A 16308-nucleotide genomic window follows, 5' to 3' on the forward strand; every position below is an offset into this window, starting at 1 on the left:
ATGAGTAACACAACAACGTTAAGTGTGGTGTAGATTTAAGTCAAAAATCTCATATATTTAGGCATTTACATAACACATTTCTATTACATCTAAGCATTTACAAAACACGCTACAAATAACGTATTCATTGCTACAGACATTTTGCGAAATATTTTTTTTTTAATTATAATAATTGTTTGGTTGTGGAATACTCTCTGTCTTGTATTGGTTTCAGCTTTGGATTTATTTTTGTTGACTGCAATGATATAATACGTATTTAACAATTGTACCCTAAGCAGCATTTCTGAAATGCGCAAAGAAAGTGTACATGCTTATGCTTGTGAAAGTTACACGCTTTATGTTTGTGGAATGCCCCTTCAACTTCATATCATTTTATAGCAACAAAATTGTATGACTGTACAAGCGTTCGCATTTTAATCTATAGATTAAAGGTCGTTGAAAACAATCCCAGCCTTTAATTCTTTGAACACCCGAGACAGCCTTTCATTCGAACGACCACAACCGCCCGAAACGGCCGAGAGTGCGATGTTGTTTTCTTCCCTTCCCTTAAGGTATGCAGTAGAAGGTGCAGTTTATCCAAATGCCTTGTGTAAGCTTATTGGAGACAGCTTGGCTTAAAAAGCTAATGGAAGCTTCTTTGTTAGGAAGTAGAAAGGATGCTATTTGAAATTTTCACGCCTCTTTGTCCCTGAGTGAAGGAGAAGGAAGGGAAAAAAACGAGACGGGGACTGCGTTTCGGTATTTTAAGTATACAGATTAGCGAAGGCTTCGGTTTTCTAAGGATTAAATGTATTTTTGTTATCCCCCCCCAAAAAAAAAATAAACGACAGTAACATACATAACATGCTATATATCACTTTAAATGCGTGCGAAACTTAAATAATCCATATTATATACACAAATATGTTAATCTAAATTCGGCCTTTAGGCACATCAAAGATCGAAGAATTTAAATGCATCAACGAAATATGGGATCTTGTTATAGACGGAAAACTCTGTAAAGTAGAAGCACTTTTATGTAATGTTGTACAACTGTTAACATTTTAGTCTTTATGTTATTTCCTTTACTGAAGGAAAGCCAATAATGTAATACAAAATTTTGTGTTATAATTTATTCTGTAGAATTTTTACTTAGACGTTACAAAGCAAAAGATTTTCAGCCTCCTCTAGTTGAAATTTAAATCATTTCAAATCTTGAATGATCTGTTTCTGATCGTATATCTCAAGAAAAAAAGAAAATATCGTGTAAGAAATATGTGTTTTCTAGGTACAGTTTTTGTCTGGTTTGAAACAGTTTTCTGCAGATGAATCTACCCTCGGGCTGTGTCATTGGTTGAAAATAAGGTTCCATTTATAGTTACTAAATGAAGATTTCTCGGTCACATATTTTATAACTAGAAGAATGTTTCACCAATATTCTACAAACACATCGGGAGATACTTGACGTGAGAAATGATGCAGCAAAAGAGGAAAAGTTTGGTATTTAATGTTGGCCCATACACAAAAATTAATATATAAAAATTGTTTTAAAATTAATTTAATTATAAGCACATATATATATTATATATATATATACATTTATCAAACTCAAATTATTTGTAGAAATAATGGTGAGTGGAAAACTACTGTAAATTTAATTAATGGCAAAATATTTCACAAGACGTTTTTATATCTATTTAATTCTCAAATAGTTCAGAATACCCATACTCAAATAGTTCACCCATACGTTAAATCAGTCTTCCAAATTTGGAACAGTTTATATAAAGTTAAAGAAATTTTCCAAAAATGAAGTAAATTTATATAATTTAAAAGCACAATAAGATATACAATTGATAAATTTAGAAATTAATCATTTCATAATGTTACAAATAATTATAAAAATAAGCCAAAAAATAATAATTTTACTTACTGTAGCTACCTTTCTATTTCTAAAAATTTTTTTCTAAGATTTTAAAAAATGTGCTCAAGTTACAATTTTGCCATTTCTGGTTAACATTCTGGCGGCGTGACATTTACGTATGACATTTACGACCATCGTTACTTTACGAGACTAACACATACATTTATTCACCAAGTAACAGACAAAAGTATTTCTTTCGGTAAACCCCGTGCTTTGAAGCAAATAGCATTATTTCTTCGTTTCTAAGACTAATCAGAAAATATGAAATTGATTCGTCAAGTTAGCCAATCTGCTTTCTCCAACAACCTTAGAACTTATTCAAAAGAAGAAAGTTACAAGTTTGTTCGCCAAATTGCGCCATTTTATAAATGCAGTAATTAATTATAATTAGGAGCAAGCATATAGTTTGAAGATTTTTAGCCAAAAATTATTATACTGCTTTAAATAGTACAACTGTATAAAATACGAGGAAAATTCAATACCTAAATTTCATGACGCCATATATTCTTAAAGAATGTATAACCATTTTGTACTGGCCATTTTGTAAATAATTTTTTAAAATTTTTTAGAAAAAAATTAGGTTACTTCAAGAATTAATATTTTGATTTTTTCGACTTACTTTTGTAATTATTTGTAATATTATTATGTAATTAATTTCTTGATTTATCGATTGTATTTCTTATTATTACACATATTTAGACAACTTATAGAAGTGAGAAGTTGGATGTTTAGCCAAATGTGGTATACTTGATTGGAGTAGAATGTGTCCCATTATGATCCATATGGCATGTTAACAAAATGAGGGAGGATTCCCGATCTCATTTGCTATCTTATCCGACCTCCAGGTTGCAATATTAGAACGCAATTGAATCGGCTTTCTCAGATGATGTAGAAATTCATTGTTATACAAGCTTTCATTTTATTTCAACTAGATATTTCATTAACAAAGATAAACAACACTGAACTTAACAAGAGTTTGAAAAAAGTGGTATTTGGAAATTTATGGTAAAGTTTACACTTAGTTATGACAGGGTGAGATTTCATAATTTTTATTGAGATAATTGCACTTCTAACAAAAAATTAATATTAATTGGCTTAATAATTAGTCTTCCATCCATTTACTAATCTACTATAAATGCAAGTATCAGTATTTTAATCAGATTAAAAATATTTGATAGCTGCATTTATAAGGTATTATAAAATTACGTTTATACTTACTTATTTTTAGATGCTTACTTGAATTATTCCTAGACATTTTCATAACTTTACACCAGACATGTATTATTGCCAAATTTTTATGTTGAACGTATCACGAAGTAGTTTTTCTTTCTTTCTCTAAAAATGAAAGTAAAAAATACAATAATAACTCTTAATTTATATCTAAACAGTATTGATTAATTGATTATATTATCTCCTAAGTTTAATTAAAGTAGAATTATTTTAAAAGTGTGCATCCATACTGGTAAGTTATATTTTGAAAGATGTTTTCAAGTAATTTGAAAGCAAAATGTTAATAATGTTTTAACGGGGACTGGAGTTAAATCATCACGAAGAATAATATTACAATTGTAAAAGTAAAAATTAAAACATGTAATTATTGTCATTGATCGGAAATTAGTTGACTTTTCAAGGGGAACAAACCAACTCCCGTTCAATGATCAATAATTGATAAAAATACGTAAATATGAAAGTGTTTCGTCTTTACTCGAGTTATAAGTTAAAGCCAAACCGGCAATTCTAGTCAGGCCAAATATTTCCGCGAATAGTTGTTACTCAAAGAACTTATTCTCATGAAGCATTTATTCAATTCAATTTGGAGTAAAAATCAATTACTGTAGAGAAATCCTGTAAAACTCGAGTAACCGTCCCCGACACTACCATCTTTATGTATTTGAGTACTATATTATTTGCAGAAATTAAACATAGGAAATTGTCATTATGAAATCGAATTCAAAGTAAAGTTGAAATAAACATAGAAGATTATAAAAAAGATAAATAATGCAAACTTTGTAAAAACAAATCAAAGAAAACATAAAAATAATATAAAAATAATATAGAAAATAATATAAATAAGATCATTGAATGTACATGAAGATATAAAGGCCAGAAAGGTATTAAGTAACTTACATTCTTTCTAGTGGGGAAGTTGGCAAAGTGTTCTCTTCGTGTCTGACTCAGAAGTGTAGGGTGTCCGAAAATTCTTAGCGGCAGTAGGGGCTTTGAATAATATCAGTCGGTAAGATTTGGGTGAAGTAATTTATGGTAGTGGGTGGGACTTGGAATTCTTGAGGGATGTGTTTTGTGGAGTTCTTATCTGAGAGAGACCGTCTGTTAAGATTTTTTTGAAAATACTGAATTAATTAATACTGAATTGATTAAGAATTTAAGAAAGGAAAAAGGCATTTTCGCTGTCCAAGAGCTAATAGACAGTCTAAAGGCAGGAAATAGGCCCATTTTTTTAGTAACAGTATAGTAACAGTATATGTCTGAAGACAATTAGCTTTTTACAATATATACAATTGAGTAATTACACTATATACAAATCTTTCAACTGACAGTCATCCAACTTATACCGCCTTCTCAGGTTTAGGAATAAATTATCATATCCCTATCAGTTAAATGATTTAGAGTGAGTATTTAACGCCTGCTCTTTTAAGGCAATGGTTGATAAATTGAAAGGGAATTAGATTATTTTTGAGAATTTTGATAAGGATCAAAATTTCGCGTTGTAAATCTATTGTATCTGTGCATATAGTTTTAATTCGTTGTATTTGATTAATTATAGTATTGTTAATTACTTTTTTGGATATGTTGGAGTTCCAATTTATTAATTTGTTAGTATTGAAATTGAAGATTCTTGACAATTCGGATAAATGTCGGAGTTTTGAATTTTACCAAAATTATTAATTGTAATAAGGTCATCAATATATCTGTAGGTGTGTTTGTAGTAATTTAACTCTTGTGGTTGTAGATTTTTTTGGAAGTTAAATTCTTAATTAAATTCTTCTCTTAAATTAAATTCTTCTCTTAATAAAATTAAATTCTTCTCTTAATAAAATTAAATTCTTATCTTAATTTATATCTTTATTCATAAAAACAAAAGAAGGCTTATGGAAAATCAATGAGGTTACATATATACCAAAGCGCAGATGTTACGAATGCGTTATTGTATCACGCTTATCTACAACTGGCGTTAAATCGCGCTGTCGGGGGACAGTTTCATGGTCGACGGGATAATATGTAAATACTCTTCAGTATTATAATCTAGTATTTCGTAGGTTTACTGTTAAAAATTTCAAAAAAAAATTTTTTTTAATATTATAAAAATTTAGAAACGTAAACTATTATAAAAGTTTTTTTTAAAACAAAGATTCTGTGCTAGTTATGTAATTTACGGCTTTCGAAGCATTTTATTTAATTACAGTAATGGTTCAAATGCGTTAATACTATATTAATTACAACTGCAGCTGTTCCTTATTGGATTCTCTAGAATATTAATTTTTGTTGCCAGATTTTTAGCGTCTGTTTGAAGTGCTGTTGTTTATTTTATTTCCTTATTAATGTGCATCATATTTTCGGAAGGTATTTCGGAAGTTTTGAGAACCTCACAGTTTCCAGTAATGACCTTTACAGCAATGTATATCATGATTATTTTAATATGAGTGAATATTGTCCAATAAAAAATTATTTTTAACACCGTGAAAGAAATTCGTCTTTAGTATGTAGTTATGAGAACCAAACCCTATAAAAAGATTGAAACTTTTATTTTGATTTGTAACCTTAAAATATTACGATGTTGTGTAGCGTGTTTTTACAATAATTTACAATTTTGTGAAATGCATCAAGTTTTTGTTACCCTTTTTATGTGTATTGTAATAACTTCAACACTGAAAGCTTGGCGATGGAGTTTTACACAGAGCGTACCTACTCGCCAACTTTTCCCTAGCAACCCCCATTTTGTTTCCTTCATTGTGGCTACTCAGCAATACATCACCTCGGACATCCCGGCTAGGTTTCTCAGGAGCTGGAAAAGACTTTCCCAACTGAAAAGTGCCTTCCCCTTTCAGACCCCCGTATCTTATTCTTTGAGCTGCATCTCGTAATTAAGGTTACCAGTAGCACTTTTGTGATTCTGGCTTCGATTCCTTTTTCTTTGCATTTGTTCTTTCGCGAAGATTTCGAATTCCTGTCTGATGTAAAGATGGGAAATTTCTTTATCCTGCATTTCAGCTTTTAGCACTTTTTGTGGTATGTTTCGCAGTAAAGCAAGTACGTGTGTGAATTAAACATCGTGTCCTATTGATTCATTGTTTTATTTTGTGCGCTTTCCCAAATGGAGACTGAAATACACATCATTTTCTGTTTTCTTTGAATTTTATTGACAACTTAAGTTTTTCAGGTCATGTGCAAAATGCAGTGATTTACAGCAGTCAATCTTGTTACATATTTCTAAGAAAACTAGTTTCATTACTCGAGATTACTGTTTTGACTTTACAATCATTGTTTACTAGTTTAGGAAAGGAAATTATTTATTTCTTCCTTTTTTGAAGAGGTAATAATTGTGTTGAAAGTTTATAGTAGTTTGCCGTACATGTTAATGTAAAACATGTACGGCACGGTTCTCTTACTTGGGGAGAGTACTCTTACTTAGTACGGTTCTCTTACTTGGGGAGAAGGCCATGTTTCTATTTTCAACGAAAGCTGTTTCTTCCTCCCTCAGCCGAAAAGCTTTTAAACCCTGCCCTGTTCGCATCTGATGATATGATAAACTGAATTTTTCTTCCATTTCTCAGATTCATGATACTCAACAGTACTCAGTGCCGCCCGGACAGTATAATGATTAGGAGAGCGTATTGCGGTACAGAAAATCACAGACCATTTGCAGTTCATCTTGCATGTAGTTCTTGGTGACCGAAAGCATTATTTGCTTGGAGATTTCTTTGACTTTTCCGCATGTGTAAGAGAAATCTGTCGCAGTTTCTGTTACAAAGTCTTCCTCAAAAGTATCCCATTTAAGAAAGAGAGTCTTTAACATTTTTTATCATAATTAAAATTCTAACGTAACCAAAACACTAGTACATTGTTAAGGAATTCTTGGAACTAATCTTTATCTCATTTCATTATAAAAAAATTCTTTAATCGAGAGTAATAAGTTTCCTGTAATTTTCTGGAAAGACAATGAATTTTTATTTATTCGTGGTACCTGAATTCATTCACTCGTGACAGCAAGTGGTTTCTGAAAATTGTTACTTTTGGAATAAATAATATCGTAACATTTGTTTCCGAAAACTCTGAATTTTTAAAGGAACGTCTTCTGAAAGAGCATTAAAAAGCTATAAGGTATTTCTCCCTCTTTCTTAGCATGCCTTCGTGATGTGGTGGTCTGCACGCTGGGCACGTATTACAGAGGTCTGTGGTTCGATTCCCGGGGAAAGCGTTGCTCACTTTTTATTATTCCTGCTTCCAAAATAACCTAATGTCTCTACAGTTGCGCCCGAAATAAAAAGGTGGTGGATCAGGATTCTCCACACCCAGGATTTGGCGATTGGGTCCCCTAAAACCCCAGTCGCCCTTTAAAAAAGGGGGAGCATATGAGGTATTTCTCCCGCCTTTTAGTATGCCTTCGTGGTGTTGTGGTCTGCATGCTGGGCGCGTATTCCAGAGGTCCGTGGCTGGATTCCCGGCGAATGCGTTGCTCATTTTTCACCTCTCCCGCTCCTTCCTCTCCCCCCCCCAAAAAAATCCTAATGACTCTACAAAGCGTAAAACAGTTTAAAATATTGAACTGATATATGGAAAATAACATCAAAAGATGCTATGTATTACGTATTTATTTTTATATTTTCAGCTCCTGCATTCCATAAATAGCCATGCGCTACTTTTACAGACAGCAAAGCAGAATAAAGAGAAACTAAAATGTAAAAATTACAAAAAAATTATATTTTTTTTTCGTTAGTTAGTTTGAAATGTATTTTGAAAGAAAATATTTTCAGTTACAATTAGTAGCTGCAATTTAACTTGCAGCAGGATGGGTTAAAATTATGAGTTTTAAAGTATTCAGTACGAAAGAAGTATTTGGAATTTTAAAATATTTTGGATTTTTAAAGCAGTTATCAAAGGTATTAAATGAATTTGTTTTTGAAGAGGATGGTAATAAAATAGCATTTTCTGATTTACGAATTTCCTTCCGAATGCTCTGACTCACTCTCCAATAATAACTGCTGTACACTTTATGGGCTATGAAGAAGGGAAAGGATTCCTATTTTGGGGTAAATATTTTAAATGTTTCATTATGTTTCTCTTTGTTGTATTCCTGTTAATGTAAACATGTTAGTCGTCTTTCATGTAAAACTGAGAATTGAGAGAAAATTATTTGCAAGAAGGTGAACTTGAAATATATTAATTTATTATATATTTATCTGAATTTATTATTGGTGTAAATCTTTCCTTGGAGAAAAAAATGAGCTTCAAGCAGTTTTTTATTTATTTATTGCTTGGTAGCTAAGTGTACTGGATTTTGGCAATAATAAGACTAAAAAATGCCACTTGAAAAGCATTCTTTCTGCCGGTATGCATTCAATCAAGTGCCGAAGTATTTTCTTTTTTATACACACTCTTATGTTTTAAGTAGCTGCGTAAAAAAAAAGTCGGAAAATCTTTTCCAAAATGTTTAATTCTTTCTTCGTTTAGTCTTTAATTTTTCAAATTCTTGCATTTTTGCAATATTCGAGTATCTGTTTCAAATGAGATACGGGAATTTTAATTGACTTTTGTGTTTCCTTTTGGTGAAAAGATATTCGTGAGTTAAAAAAATCGGAATGAAAAACCTAGCTCAATTTCCGTAAGATAAGGCTTTTCATCAAAAGTTTTTTTTAAAGAAATTAATAGGGGGTCATTTAAAAATCTCAGAACTTGAGCAATGGCTTTAAAGCTCAGGCGATGTATAAAAATAGATGTTTTGTCATATGAATGCCTAAAAAACATGAGGGAAAACTTATTCATTTTGGCAAAACGAAGTTATTTGTAGTAGCACAGATATGCCCTTTTACCCCTGAAATATCAGGGTAATATTTCAAAAGCAAAGAAATAATAAATAAAGATGTCAAAGATTTTAAAATAGCCTCCCAGGAATCATTCTGGGCTGTTTGAAGAAAAAAATTGCGTAGTATAATAATGCAAAGATACGTATTTTAATGTTTGGATGTTTTTAAAGTACCTTAAACTCTGATTTTGCAAAAAGGTTTTGTTAAATTAAATTGAGAAGCAATACGATGTAATTTTAAATAAATTATCGAATATCAAGATTCTATAATTTGTTTATCTCATTGAATTAATATCGAATTCTACCAAAATACCAACAGATGTATCAAATTGCGTCTGGTATATAAAGAAATTAAATAATGCAGAATTTGCATAGATGTATGCATGTTTCTCGTTATGTGATAAAACAACGGTACCCAGAGCCATTCAATTTTGAATAACGTAATCCTCCACCGAATATGGGCATCTGGAAGCCCTAATTTGGAATTTGTTTTATTATCGATTTCATATTTTGTAATACTTTAACGAATTTTTGAATAATAAACTCAAGGATTTTAAACCCAGCAATGGCAACACTGTAGAGAAAAAACATCTCCAGCGCTCGAGACTCTGTATCGGAAATTCTAAAGATATGCTCGATTTAAAACTCTTTTGCGATATTGCTCTTGAACGGAGTTTTATGGTTTAAGTGCGAAGAATGTGATATTTAATAAATAAAGGTAACAGACAAAATGTTAAAAAAAGCCCCTTTGGACATATTTTAAAATCTGAAACTATTACGGAAGGCGCATTGGGCGTCGAATCAATAAAAGCGTTGAATCACTTTTCAGATAGTTGCCGCCAAATAATTATTACCTTGTACTGCATTTAAAGAAATTAAATAATTAAGAATCTGCATGAATGTATGTATGCTAAAAAAACATTTTTATCTCCAGCGCGCGAGACTGTGTATCGGAAATTCTAAAGATATGCTCTTTTAAAATTATTTTCCGATATTGCTGTTGAATTGAATTTTATCGCTTAAGTGTGAAGAACATAATATTTAATAAATAAAGGTAAAACACAAAACGTTAAAAAAACACCCCCTTAAACCTTTTTTTTTTTTTTCCTTATCGTCTTTTTTACCGTACGTTCTTTCTGTAGCGTTGATTGCTGCTTTTTGCCGCAGCTGTTTCTAAACTACCGAAACGGTTCTGGTGTCAAGTAAAGCAATTTAATGCTACGTATTATAAATTTGAAATATTTTATAGTGCTCTAACAGCTGCGCTAGGTAAAAACAAGATGGACGCAAGTTAAAATACGGAGGAGATCTATTCGCTGTGTCTTGTAAATAAAGAAAATCTTTTCTATACAATCCCCGAGTCAAGTTTTTTTTCCCTCGTCATTTTTCCTCTTTTGGTGGAATTAATCCAACACGGACTTTTGACATTAAATTCGGGATTAAATTTCATTTCTCGGAAGACCCCAGTTCATAATTAGCTATTCTCGGCTACCTCCTCACGTGACAATTAAAATCTTTTTTCAGCGGTACTCTTAACATCATACTGTCAAAAATGATTTTTTTATTATTTTATTTTACTTAAATCTTCAAATATTATTTTTTGCAAGCCTACTTAGCCCTTATCTTAGGTGTATTTTTTATGTATGAATCACCTTTAGAGCGTTTTTTTAGTTGATTGTTGCGCAGTCATAGTTTTAAAGATTTCCTTTTTAAATGAGTTTTAATCTCTCATTGATGATTTAAAGGTTCAGTTCGCTATTTTTCATTTTTAATCTCTCGATCCCCGGATATGTGCCCCGAAATAATTATTCATTAATTACGCGCCAACTAATAATTAATTGAAGCGAAAGTACAAATTATTCTAAATATTTTTTATCGAAAAATATGCTTTAGCTAAGGATACCTTAATGAGTTCGACTTTTGGTTGCCCTTTTCTGTCTGTATTTTTTATCGTTCATAAGGTATTTTATTCTTTTCATTGTTTTAATACTTGGATTTCTTTATAAAATCCTATTGTAGCAGTTTATCTAAAGAGAACTAGCATAAAAGCAATAGAGTTGAAATGTATTAATTTGAAAATGTCTCTTTATATTCGCTGCGTAGTAAATTATATGTATTTTTGTTCGAGAAAATGTAAATAGATTAATCAAATTTATGCTGTTCTAAATAAATTTCTATTGCTTGTTTGTGATTAACGCTCAGCAATTGTAACTAGCGTAAAATATTTAAATAATCCATTACAATTTATGAATTTTGATGATGCAAGTCATAAATTACTAGGATGTATTTTTTAATTTGGTAAAACTCATATTTAATGCTTGTGCAGTGTTTTTTTTTTTTTTTTTTTTTAGCCCAAAGACGCGTTAACCCACAAGGGCTATTAATCTCGAAATGGCATTTTGCTTTGAATCACTAAAGGTGTTATATCACTTCCGTTTTTTTGCCATCAAATATTATCGCCCTAGCCGAATATGAGCACCAATAAAACCCGAATTTGGAATTTGTTTTATTTCCTATTTCATATTTTGTAAAACTTCTAACGAATTTTTTATTAATAAACTCAACGATTTCAAAACGAGCAGTAACAACACTGCACGGGAAGAGAGGGAGGAAAAAAATTATCTCCAGCATGCTAGACCTCTCTATCTGAAATTCCAAAGATAGGCTGTTTTTAAATATTTTTATCCCAAATGCTCTCGAAACGTGTATGTGTGTGTCAATGAAAAAAAACTCGCCTTTGGGCATAGTATAAGCACGAGAGGGCTATTTGACTGAGGGATGCCTTCATGGGGAAATTTCAAAGGAAACTGGCTGATATACACGTTACACATGGGGAAAAGCATAAAATCTTCCATGCAACTAGCCCATTCGCCGGGATTCGAACTACCAGTGTTCCGTGACTTCACCGCTCGGCCGCTGGTGGCCCACATTGTCAATGGTGACTGACGTTAAAGACAGAAATTATAAAGACGTTTTTGAAGACAGAAAGTATAAAGAAAACTGTATGCCTTTATGTTACGTAAATGAAGAAATAAAATAAATAAATAAATGGAGGAACTGAAAAAATAATAATAATAAATAAATAAATAAGAAGCCACCTCTTTGTATTTTATCTATTTTTAAGTGAATATTTCTAATTTTAAATGCATAATTTAAAAAGTTTACATGCTCCTCATCTTTGTATTCTGATTATAAATGTGAGCATTTTGTGGAAATACTCTTTTGAGAATTTATATCGTATATTAAAATTAATACAGTTTTTTTCCTCTTTACGGCCACGATCTTGTCCATGCCCTCTATATAAAAACTGGATAACAGTAATAAGATTATTGAAAGGAAAATTATCTAAATATATTTAATTGATTATTAATTTCAAATGAAATAACAGCTTAGATTTTACTTTTGTAGTATTGCTGAAATTTTATGTTTATTTTCAGTGCATCATTTTATGTGTATATATTAGCTTGAAACAGAAAATAATGTATATCTGGCCTGCTGCCCATAGAAAAGGCAATAGTTGTGTTCATTATGATGAACTAATTGCCTTTCCTTAAATGCTTTATCAATGCCTCGTATTGGAGGAAGGGATTTTTTCCCTCCCAATGGCAGGCACTTGCCTATAACGACACTATCCAGGAGTGATGGACATTATATTGTGGAGGCACCTAATAGGCGGTGAGGAAGGGACGTTAAAAATACAGAAAAATTAAGGACAGATTACATCGCAGATGTAAAGAATAAATTTAATCTTTAATTCTGTAAATCTAAAGGTACTGATTTATAATTTACTACTAATGTCTTTTCTGCAAAAGCTGAATAAGTGATGATGTATTGAGCGTACGATAGTTTCATACAGAAAATTTAATAATACAAAAAATGGGACCAAATGAAAAAGAAATAGCATTTATATTTATTAAAAACAAATAATACATTAATTAATAGTAAATGTATAAATTAGTAGTTGTTGCATGCAGATTTTCTTGGATTATCTTTTAAAATATTTGATTTGAATCTCCTTTGCTACAGCATTATACCGAACATTTTTATTTAGTTCGTTCGTATACTTTTCTTTATCTGCACGTATATAATAAATACATGCGCTTACTAGGAACTAGGTATATAAGCATGTATGCGAGTATCTATATAACATCAATATAGCGTCTATATAAATTTGTAGAGTAGTTTTCGCTGAAATTATACTGGCCTGAATGAAATTTTAATAACAGTTCCCTTTACCGATTAAGAACGGCAAAGTAGACATGATCTTGAAAGCGATTATCGCTTGCATTCTGTTGATATTCCAGAGGATAGCTTGTACAGGTAAGGGGGAGAATACGAAAAGAGGAGATAAACTGTGAAAAAGAATCTAATAGTCGCTTGAGCTTTCTAAAGTGGCAGTACTATAATGCTTTTCATTTGACGTTTTCGGCTCAGGCAATTCGAGTCATACACTGAACAAAACGATTGAACAAAAGTTTTCTCACATGGGGAAACCTGGATTTTCTATTGAATCGGGACTATTCGACAATCACTTGACACACAGCAGCTTAAAAAGTAGGAATATACCCCCCCTTCCCTCCGAAGTACTTTTTTTATCCAGCTGTAACTCGGGCTTTTCCTTCCCTCGACCGGACCCGGCGTCTTCATTCTCACTTGAGGGTTGTCAAGTTGAATGATTTATCACTTCGTGGGCGGATTTTTATGGGTGGAGGTAGACATTACATCAATAACAGTGTATTAAACTCTTTGGATATTTACGAAATTGAAAATTACGGTATTTCGTTGATGTTCGACATAATTATGTGTTCTGTGTAAAGTTAACACAGATATAGTATTGACCCAAGATATGAGCAGGGGGAAGGAAAAAAAATAGAAGAAAAGAAATAGCGTGGAAAAACATAATATAAGAAAATCTTCGATTTGATCTACAGTATAATTACATTCTTGTATTGACGATAATTTTACATTTTCTGGTCGTAACCTTTCAAGCTTTTGTTGATAATTGGCTACTAATTTATGACTTGCATGAAAATAAATAAAATAATAAAATCTTGAGATATAGCCATTGACTAGCGGTAATAAAAAATGAATATTCAAGTATAATTTTCACTGATTTGAAAACATCGAAGAGTTCCGAAATATATCTTTCTACCTTACGTTTATTTCTTTTGCGCGATTTCCGTCGTGTTAAAATGTACGTTTGGTTTCGTCGTGTTTTGTTTATTTATTTATTTATTTTTTTTTTTCGCAACGTTGAGGAAATGCTTTAAGTAAGCTCTAAGCTTTTAAACAGTGAATACCAAGTAAAGAGTTATATTTTAAATATATAACTAATTTTAATTTAATTAATGTATTTTTTTCTGAGTTTATTTGTAAATGATGTTAAGTTACATTTGTTTTCTTGAATACTGATATTCAAACCGAATTATAATTAAGAACAGCAAGAATAACTAACGGATAGCTAAGTTTACTGCTTTTATTTTTCAGCTATCAAAATGAGCTGCTATTTAAATAACAATCACAAGAGAATCAACATTCGAAAAACAAAGTAATCATGAATCACTGTTCGCTGCCATTGAGCGAAGAAATATAAATATGAATAACTACTTGTAGCCAATTCAAAAATCAAACAACAAAAATCAGCGTCATATTTTCAAAATTTTCACAGGACTAGTTTCGATGGTTTTACCGAACCACCATCCTCAGCTGCAAAACCATTAGTATTTGTTCGGCGTGTTATTGTGTCTTACTTGTTGCCATTCAGCATAAGAGAAATATGTATATGAATATTAACAAAATGTTAAAATTTATTTTGTGAAATAGTTAAACACATGCAAAATATAAAATACTGGAAATTAAAAATAACTGAGCACTACACGTTCCATTTTAGCTTTTAGTAAATATCGCAGATTGTAATGCAGTGTTTATAGAATGTACGCTTATGGTAGATGAGTTATTTTACTTTGAAATTTTTAACTCAAGAAAGCTCTGTTTGTGCCATATGGTAATATCGCTATTAAATATTAAATACTGCCAAAGCAGGAATCTATAAAGTCTGAAATTAGCGAAATTTTTTTAAATTATTAGCTACAAAAATATTATTAATTATTATCGCAGCTTAAAAATTATTAATGCAAATCTTAGTTGAATGATTTATCACAGTGAAATATGAGTAACGTGTGTTTTAATTTGCAGTTTTCCGTTTCGTAAGAACCAGAACCGTCGGAATTCGCCAAAAGTTAGTAGTATATAACAACCCTACAAATGACAACGCAGACAATTGCGATCAAAACACTATTTTTAATCCTCCGAATGCATTTTATCCCTCTTCTATATCCTTTCCAAGAAAATAAATGGTGCAGAGCAGAGAAAGGAAGATTATGGCTTTTACATCAAAAAAGCCACAAGCAAATCCCTACCCAAATCCGACATTCAAGCAGGGTCTAATCCGGTTCGGAGAGAACCCGATTTGGCGCCGACATACAATAGACCAACATAAACGGTTCTTCGCCACCCGTTTTGTTTGGGAGTCAGAGGAATTTTTTTTTGCTGCTAAGGGGGAGGTAAAAACTCTGGCACGTGCTGCAGACATTGATGGAAAATCTACCCAAATTTTCCCTCTACGAAAGATATTTCTCTGTTACTTCATTGCGAAAAGCAATGTACGTCATGATTTAACCACGAATTATAGATATTCACAGCATTATTCTCTCGAAGCACTGAGTTTTCAAGAATGATTTTCCCAAAAAATTAATTTATTTATATTAACAAGAAAAAATCGTTATTTCAATGTTACAATGAATTCCTTTTACGTGTAACGATTGTCTGCAAAATGAACCTTATAAAAAATAACCTGCTGACAGAAACAGAAATGAACTGAAGAGAGATCAAAAGAACAATGTATTTTGGGAAATAATTATGCGATATTACAGACTATGATTAGCTTTCAATTTAATGTTACATATATGTACTACTTTAAGTACTTTTTTTTAATAAATGAGTGATATATTTTGTTGATACAAAAATAGAGTATTAGAAAAAGAAATCAAATGCAGAAACAATATAAAAATCGTTTTTATTTACCTGGTCTGTTAGCACGGAAATATATTCCCAGCGTTTTATCTCCTAACCTTCTTATATTTCAGCTGCATCAAAATCAATATTTTCAGCTGTTTCTCTGATGTTAGTCATAAGCGCTGTAATTGTAATTATTTACTGTGCGTTTTGCTTGAATCAATATTAGAAGTGATTCCTTTATTAGCATATCTTAACACATCGTGGTCTCCCTTCCTGGCAGGCCAGAATCATCGTTTTTCAGCGGAAACTTTTTAACTGTCTAAGGAAAGGCAAATAAATTAATTAACTT

General features: G+C 31.3%; 1 protein-coding gene and 1 long non-coding RNA gene across 6 annotated transcripts in view; one reads left to right on the top strand and one right to left on the bottom strand.

Moving 5' to 3' along the window:
* The window catches only part of LOC118181208 (homeobox protein Meis1-like), a 476047-nt gene that overhangs the window by 176501 nt on the left and 283238 nt on the right, over positions 1-16308 (top strand). The window lies entirely within an intron of this gene.
* The window catches only part of LOC146995317 (uncharacterized), an 85824-nt gene that overhangs the window by 758 nt on the left and 68758 nt on the right, over positions 1-16308 (bottom strand). The window contains exon 2 of the long non-coding RNA XR_015042944.1: positions 3119-3235. This is a non-coding gene — a long non-coding RNA (uncharacterized LOC146995317). The remainder of the gene's footprint in view (positions 1-3118; positions 3236-16308) is intronic.

The sequence above is a fragment of the Stegodyphus dumicola genome, chromosome 9, assembly GCF_044657685.1.
Source record: "Stegodyphus dumicola isolate Sdum_Otavi_A_Nest chromosome 9, ASM4465768v1".
NCBI classification, from domain to species: domain Eukaryota; kingdom Metazoa; phylum Arthropoda; class Arachnida; order Araneae; family Eresidae; genus Stegodyphus; species Stegodyphus dumicola.